Below are 8,818 nucleotides of genomic sequence, written 5' to 3'. Positions count from 1 at the left end.
GGAATTGCCTCAGTAAGATCACCAACTTTCTATGCCTAGGGCTAATGAATTTATCTTCTGAAATAAATGTATCTTTTGGACTCGGATCAATGCGGGCCTTAATTAAAACCATGTTTCTATATAAGCATCTAGCAAGAACACGTGAAGGCCCTATTTAAATTGGAAGAGAACGGTATAAACCTGTATGGCTTTTAAAACTAACTGCTTCCAGGTGCAAAGAGAATAGAAGTTTAGTGCTGTTTCCAACTTAATGCTTGGATGCCTTTGTTCTTGAAAGTGTAAGGTTTCCCTCATTCTCCATTTTATGGCTGCAGGTTTCTATGTTGCATAACACCCTATAACAGAGCACCAAAGGGCTTAGTTTTATTGTTGTGTTTCGTTTTATTGACTGCATGTTTTATTCAGCTAATATGTGCCATGGAGGCAGGCAGTAACATCTCAATTACAACACCAGCGCGCTTCCTTCTCCGCAAGCGACYGGCCTCACTCTGCACTTTATTATATTCACATGCAGATGTTAAACTGAAAGAAAAGGAGGGCTGAGGAAGCCAGAGCTGAAACAGGCCTCAAAGCACTGCAATTGGAAAGGCTTTTTTCCCAGGTAATCCTCTAAAGCRAAACACATTCCAGTATATGATATTTGTGCCGTGGCAAGCCACCAAGCACCAGCAAATATTACATAGAAACAGGTGTGAGAAAGTTCAAATCTAAAYAAAAACTCCTCCAGTTTTTGATCGGAGCTGGAGCTGGTATTTCGCTTTACTCATTTCTACTATTGTRCATCCCTGTTGGAGAGCCAGAGACTTTGGCAAGGCAACAAGTATACAAGCAAGAAACTGGCACTCACTACAGCTTATTCAATGTCCCAAATATTAAAGCTTGTTTTACTAAGAAGGGGAATGCTGGACAGGATGACATTAGGAGTCTTCATGGTTCCTTTTGTAATGCTATTGGCTTTTCTCACTGCCAGAAGGGCAAGGAAACAGCTCAAGTTGACATTAGAAACAGATAAAAATCTTGTCCTGTTAATCAAAGTATGCTGAGTTAGCTGGGGTGGGGGAAAGGAAGAAAAAAATGCATAATATCAAAAATTTCATTAATAAAAATGAATCAAGACAGTCCTTCATAGGGGGAACATGTAACTGAAATGAGCCAAAACAACTCCCTTATTTTATCTGAAGGATATCAACTTTGATAACACAGTACAGTCGTGTCAAATCTGCACAGAGGCCCAAATCCTGCTGATGGGCCAGAGAACTTAATGCATCATTTTCCATCCATTGACAGATCGATGCACAAGGATAAGTACCAGGAACTGGTCCGTATATGCCTGTGTGTGCGCCTGTATGTGCCTATATATGCCTGTATATTTAACTGGCAGAGCTGGGTGCCGACCACAGCAGGGAATGGCTTCTTCTCCAGCTGCCCGGAGGAAGCTGGAGCTGCTATGTCAGGAACAAATCACTCCTGTGAGGCAGGGACAGGAGTATCCTCTAGCTGCAGACATGGAAATAGTCTTTACAATGTTTCAGACACATCTATAAATACTTTATTTTAGCTGAAATGGTTATACTGCACTGTGAGCCCTCTGGAAAACAGTAATTTCATCTTGTGTTTATAATGAACTCAAATATTCAATATCTAGATAAGCTGAAGCAACTGCAAACAGTCAGATGTATTCATACTGATCCTGCAGGCCAGTGTGATGCTAAGAATGAATGATTTCTTTTCAGTTTCATATAAAGGAGAGCTTATTGCACAGACCTTCTCCTGTCTACAAAGGGCAAAAACCTGGCTCAGATTTCTCCCATACTCTGATTTTAGTATACATCATTCTTAACCTATATCAGCCCTCCTTGTCATTTTTTTTCAAAGCATTAAGATTATTGTAAGTGCAATGATCTGTTTGAGTTCATTCTCAGCAGCAAACTTACCCAACCAAGTCCAAAAGCCAATACATATCCCAAATACCGGACACTTCAGGCTTGTTGCTCCACTTGATCCAGGTAACACATCTGCAGGGGAAAGCTTTGCAGCCCAGGCCTGCCAAAATAGGGTCTATTTTAGCACCCACAGGGTGCTAAATGGCCCATGTTTCTGGGCTGACCCCTTGCAGGAATTGTGTCTCCCATGGCAGTCTGCTCCTAGCACACCAGCCCAGCAAGCCAAGGGTTGATGCTTAAGCCTTAGCTGAAGCCCAATGGGAAATTTTTGGAACTTGTGCAATAGTTGGGTTCTGGTGTGTGATACTGGACTTGAGAAATTTTCCACATGACCTTCCAGTCCCAATCTGTTAATTCATCTGAAGGGCYTGGGCCCCTGCCTGGGCTCTTCAAGGGTGGCTCTCCCATTATGACAGTTTCTGCCAAGTCCAAGAGCCCTTCTGCTCCACAAACCTTTGGGGCTAACATCAACACCACATTGCTCAAAGCAAACACTTAACTTCAGGTGCAGAAGCCTCACTCCRGAAGGAGCAATCCAAGTTTTCTAGTAGCAAGCAGAAAGCAATTCCTCACTTGAAACATGGGATTAGAATGCCACTCCAATGAGGAGGGACAGAGATCTCCTGGAATTCAGGGATCAAGAGCCTGCAGTTAAAGCAGATTCATGAAAAAACTTCCCAGAAGTTTTCARGTTTTCTAAATACCAAGAATGTTGCCCTGTAGAAGATGGCAATCAAATTGAGCTCCCAGTGTCATATGAGCCTTTGGTGCAAGGCTTCACAGTGTAATACCAGCCTTTCTTCTTAAGTTTTACTACATTCAGTAATCAGTCCCCTAACAACCATTATCTTAAATAAAAAAATCTGGGCTTACCACTGATTTAGTGATGTGTTAACTGCGAGATATCAGTGGTTGCCTTTTTGTATTGTATTTTAGATGAAATTGGGCACATTTACTGAAATGAACAATATTTGACATGGGACAGTTCCTTCCTCTGCCAAACACAGGCACCTAGGCCAGATTTACCAGCATCATTTCCCCAGCCTGAACTTATCAAGGTCATTCCCCTGTCCATTGCCAGGGGAAGCCAAGGAGCATTTCAATCCCAGGGCAGGCTCAGCTCCAACCCAGGGCAGCCAGGAGCTTCCAAAAATGGCAATGATCAGGCTCTGTAGAGGAATCCTGAAACCCACCCAAAAGTAGGATTTCAGTCTCCGGGGCTGTTGATTCAGCATGTATCATGAGCAATAAATTCACTCAGAAGAGCTTTTAGAAGTCAGCGTTTGTTTGGTCTTTGACAGCTTGCTCTGAACCAGGAGTTAGAAGTCAAAGACTGAAGAGTAAACATACTTCTTCCCTCAAGCACCCAGCTTCTCCTGCCAAACTATATTAAAATAGTCAATATCTTCAATATACAGATATAATTTCATCCCGACTTTTATAGCCTTATAAAGATACTATCTTTGACAGCTGGACTGGATGCTGCACTCATGTTAAGTCAGTGCCACACCATGAAAGACAATGTAACTCCAGAGACTGAAACCCCAGCCCCATATATGTATTTATTTTCTGAGCAGGAAGCAATCTAGCAAGGTTTAACAATCTAATGCATTCATTCCCTGCTGATGGAAAGAAAAACTATCATTCTAACTGCTCTTAGTACATATTAAATTATTGCTATTGAACTTTTCATGTTAAATCCCCAGTAATCCGAGTTCTGCTTTATGGTGAAAACCATATTGCAGCACTGCTAGTGCTAACATCATAAATACAGCATCACTATAACTAGCTGCCCTCCTTTGACACACTRCAAATTAAGAACATTATTAACTCAACCTGAAGTGGATGCCTATGTCAGGTCTTGCTGCATTAAAATGTATTTCTTCACAATTTTATTGTTTTACCTTCAAGAATACATCACAAAAACACCATTTTCAGCTCCGTACAACCATACTGTATATTTTTAACATAATACTAATTGAAAAACTGTTACTGTATCCTACTCTTTGTACACAGGAAATGTCTAACAGCTACAGTATACGCTCTGTGGAGAATAATCCGGGGACAAAAAACCCTTTGTTAATATTCCTCTCTAAACGGTGCCTCCCTTATGCGGGTTTTATGAAACAAATCTATCTTGGATTATCCAAGGCCCCAGCGCATGGTCAGCGCAATGACCCCGCTTCTGCCAAATGAACCTCAGCAAGTCCATCTTCACGTGCATTAAGAAAGACCAAACCCCAGCTGACCATTTCTCATGCTATGGAAACCCACAGGTAGCTCCACGCGTGTGCAGGGATTAAACACACTTTTCCTTTGGACTTGCTCCCTCCATTCGGGGCTCCACACAATGTCAGTGTGGGATGAGATTGCCAAGGGCAGCGGCATTTGGGGTGAATTCCCGCTCCCCTGAAGGCAGAGGGAGTTTTGCCCTTGACCTCAGTGGGATGTCCTTCACCTTTTGCATTTARTTGACAGTGTAGCAAGAGCAATAATCTCCATCTGCGCAATGTGTGGCTGAAGGCAGCCTTCCCATTGACCTTTGCATGCGGCTCAGCCTGGAAAACRAGGGACTGCAGGGCAGCGCCAGAACTAATAGACACATGACTGTAAATACTGAAATGTAGATATCCTTTCTCTCAAGGTTAAATTATTTTGCCATGAACAGGACAYTTAGAGTCTGTAACTGTATGGTATTGGGAGAAACCATCTGAATTGTAAAGCAGATTAGTGCACATCAGAAAGCAAATGACACATTACATTACTTGAGCCAAACATTCAAAACTCTACTTGCTATTGGCACAAGCTCCATACATTGCAACTTAGGGCATGTGTCCAGTCCCCTCCTTAGCAAGCTCTAGAAGAAGCTTAATTCATTGATGCAGTATGTTAACATACAAGAAAAATATTTGATCTGAAGCATTAGTCCCAGGTTGTAGTTACGTTCTCTTTCCTCAGGAGACTCACAAGGGGAAGTAGCACTTGCTGCTAGAGGCTTTGCTGCCATGGACTGATACCTTCCTCCAAGGGCCGGGCAGGGCCCAGAGCAGAGCGTGCCCAGCTCTGTGCACACACCACGAGCTGCTGGGGTTCCAGCATTTACAGCCTTGTGATAAACCCAGAYGTGACTGAAATCCTCAGCTTCTGACTAGACATAATTACTACGTGGAAAGAGAAAGGTCACCTAACCCAGAGAGATGGTAGCCCCTGCATGAGTGCAAAAGTGATGCAGCTGTTYCAAAGCAGGTTTCATAGACAAGAAAAAGTTCACGTCTAATCTGCCCACCTTCCCATCTCCCCAGATGACGCTTTGTGACTCTGTTCTAGTAATCTACACATACAGCTCATCTGCTCCAAATTATGCAAGGCAAGTCCCAGAAAGGCATTCAAGTATCTTGAGCACCAAAAGTTCCCTCTGCAATTCCATACACCGGGTTACATAACGCTGTGTTAGCACATGCAACAAACAAAAAATGTTTTGCAGCAATGTTCAGAAACAGAGAAGCAAATCATTCCTCACTCACTTCTTCAGTCCAGGGCTTCCCATCAATACTTTTTGTCCAAATAAACATTTTTTAAGTTAGAAATGCCATGGAAACATACAGCATCAACTATTTTGCACAAGAAAATATATATATATCTGCAGGACGGGTATACTCGGAAGGTCAGTGCAGCCTGACTGCCCAGCTATTTGCTTACTTGCACAAGAGCTCTCATGCTGTTAAATCCTCTTCAGAATTTATCTTGCCCCCTCTCCACCCCTCAAAAAAGGCTTTGAAAATAAAATAAATCATYGATCCAGTGTCACGAAAGCTGCTTTCTCAGTGTTAGCAGGACTGTTTCCTACAGATAATAGGGGTAACCCTGAGGCAGTTTATAGATCCATACAGTTTGAATTTTACAGATAGGAATGTTGCTGCAAAAGCCTATTATCAGATGCAGAATCCCATGTCTTGCACCATTCCCAACAGATCGACAGTGATAAAGTTTTAGTAAAGAATACTTTTTCCATACAAAAAGCACTGCAGAAATTCTGAGATATGTGCAACTGATGCTTGATTTGCCCAGTTTATAGTATATACATTGCACAAGAAAACTATCTTCTGAGAAAAGTCCTCCAAATTTCAAAAATGTCACAATTGGGATTGCTCAGCACGCAATGTATCCACCTGCTGCATTCCTGCATTCAGGAACGCAACCCCCCAGAGGGCTGAGAGCTGTTAGCTCCGGAGTAACCCGTGTGCCTGAAATTGCTGCTGATTTTAGCTGCTAAATATACCAAAGCTGTCGCTATGGGACACATGCAAACTGCAAGCTATGGAAACGCCTACGGTTTAGCCAAATGCCCATAGATTGGGAAAGACAGAGCAGGTATTTCTGGGTGAAGAGTCAGACAAACCTTCTCTCCCCAAATTTCAGGTCCCTGTATCAAAGCACTGAGATCCAGCATCTTTCCAGAGCTCACCAGATTGCTTTGTCGGTGTATCATTCTCTAGCTGCATCCTCAGAAGTCATTTTGGCCTAAATTTTCCAAATTTAGCTTAAGGGAGACCCTGAGAAGAATATATCCCCTCCAAATTTTGTTCAAGATAGTTCAAGTTTGGCAAAAGCAAAAGATGAGGAAAACACGGGCTTGGAGCAGACAATGTTACACAACTGCCTCTTCCAGCAGCTCTGCTGGTAATATTTTTGCCATTTGCCTTTTTCCAGACKATTAATTGTATCCTGAGAAAGTAAAATAAGTGGCATAAAGAGGAGGAGGGTTTCCAAGCAACTGCTCCGTTTTCCTTTTGAGCCCCTGCTGCAGAAGTATTAGCAGCAATTTAAGGGACTAGTCTCATCGCAAACCTATCAGCAAGCGAAGAAACAAGGTTCTGAGCAGTAATTTCTTCCCTATTGCCTCAGGTTAAGGCCTAACAGGGCCATGCTGAGGGACAGAGCTTTGAATCATTGGCCCCACAGCTAATTTCTGTGTGCAACGTATTTGTGAGGCTAAGGCACATGCCTGAGCATCCCTGCTTCCACCCCTGCCAATTTCTGCATATTCTCTGTTATTTTTTCCAGATCTTTARTAAGGAGGAAAATTAGACAAAAAAATAAACATTTTAATTTCAAAATACAACTAGATGATCCCATTTCCAGGAGCTATTGAATACTGCCAGCCAGAGAGGGGACTTGCAGGCACCCCGAGCGGCCTGGAAATCAGGCCGCTTACTCCTATTCTCGACTTGCAGCTTTTTTAGTTTTTCCTCCACCCAGTGGCCGCTAACAGAAACAAATCAGCTCCACGCTAGGCTACCGTGCTATCCACTAAATCACTCTCATAACACAGCAATAGTCTGTTGCTTTCTGGATTGCTACTTAAAAAACATCTTGGCGTTTCTGTGCTATGGCACCAAGGATCGCATTACCGAGMAGGCTCTTGATAATGGAAAATGGAGGTGTGATGCGTGAGGGTTAGGAAGGTCTCCCGTGGGAAAGGCAGCGTGTGGGGGCATGTGAACTTCCACTGGACCAGCCAAAAACATGATATCCCCACTGGGAATATAAAGGCCTAGAAATGCTGTTGCAGTCAACAAAAGTAATTGCTATCATTGACAGCAGTGGAAAAAAAAAGGTCAGAACAAAGCAAAAACTYTTGCCACAGTCCAAGGCACAGAAATCTCCGTTCTTCCATATAAATCAACAAGCTGATGGACCCTCCCGACTATGTTTGTGCTGGTAGAGGAAAAACTCTGATTTCTGGAGAGGTTTTGGTTCCCTGCTGGGCAGATGTGATGAGTTTGGGGCCCATGGCTCAGCGCAGGGCCCCTGCAGGACCCAGGCAGAGGGACGCCCCCCCTTTCCTGGTGGGAAACTGCCAGGAAACCCTCTGCTAGTAAGAGCTTAATTTTGGACTTTAATATTTAGCCAGAGATTTGAAAAATGCTTTCCTTCAGATGGAAGGATGCTACCTTAGCCAGCTGGCAAAATTATAAAGCTAGATTTACATTTCTTTACTAATAGATGTTGCATTAACTCTGTAATTGATTCTTTAGGAGTATTGGTGAGATATATTCCATACGGTGTATTGGAAAATGCTGCTACTAGGCACTAGCAAGGCTAGACTGAAACATACAGGCACATCTATATATATATACACACACACCTGTGTGCACACACACACACTCCAACACCTACAACACTGTGTATACAGCAAACAGCAGCAAAACCAATATAATAGACRCCTTTTCCATCAATTCAGAATCAGATTCATCACCTGATCTGAAACTAAGCAGACTTCTACACGCCTGTGGAAGATTTCTTTCCTTTAACAATATGGTTGTAAGACCAGACATACACAACTACTTAAAAATTGTTCCCAACTTGTTTTGATCCAGTAGAGTACAAGTATTGAAACAGTCTGTTTTTTTTTCTTTCTATATAGTTCTGGAAAAAGAAATGCAGCTGAYATTTTCTTGCAAAAATGCTTCATTAGGCTAGGTAAAATCTCTTGTGTTGTAAGTATTTGTATAGCTGTGCACTTTTGTCATGGGTTTCCCACCTATTCAGCACTCTTCCCCTACAGGGGCAAGAAGCTATACACAAAGAGGGGCTTCAGCATATGATGGGCAAAATGGGAACAAAAGTGAGAAAGAACAGAAAATAAAATCCTAGCCTTACTTTCACTGGTTTSAGTAAGACTAAGATTGCACCTCAGGGTTCACACAGGCACCCAGACACAGCTCCGAGAGGGTCCAGGTCTCTGAAAAGCAAGTTCAACATTTTATAGCCTAAGATTTAAAAGAAAACAAAAAACACCCCCACACACACACCACAAAAACACTCTACAATTACTCACTTTTGGTAAAGTGTAAGTTTTAATTCAACCAGTG

This window comes from Nothoprocta perdicaria, unplaced genomic scaffold, assembly GCF_003342845.1.
Source record: "Nothoprocta perdicaria isolate Ctin4 unplaced genomic scaffold, notPer1 scaffold_41, whole genome shotgun sequence".
In the NCBI taxonomy this organism is placed as follows: domain Eukaryota; kingdom Metazoa; phylum Chordata; class Aves; order Tinamiformes; family Tinamidae; genus Nothoprocta; species Nothoprocta perdicaria.
The sequence above is the reverse complement of the archived record's forward strand: the minus strand, read 5'-3'. Positions refer to the sequence as shown.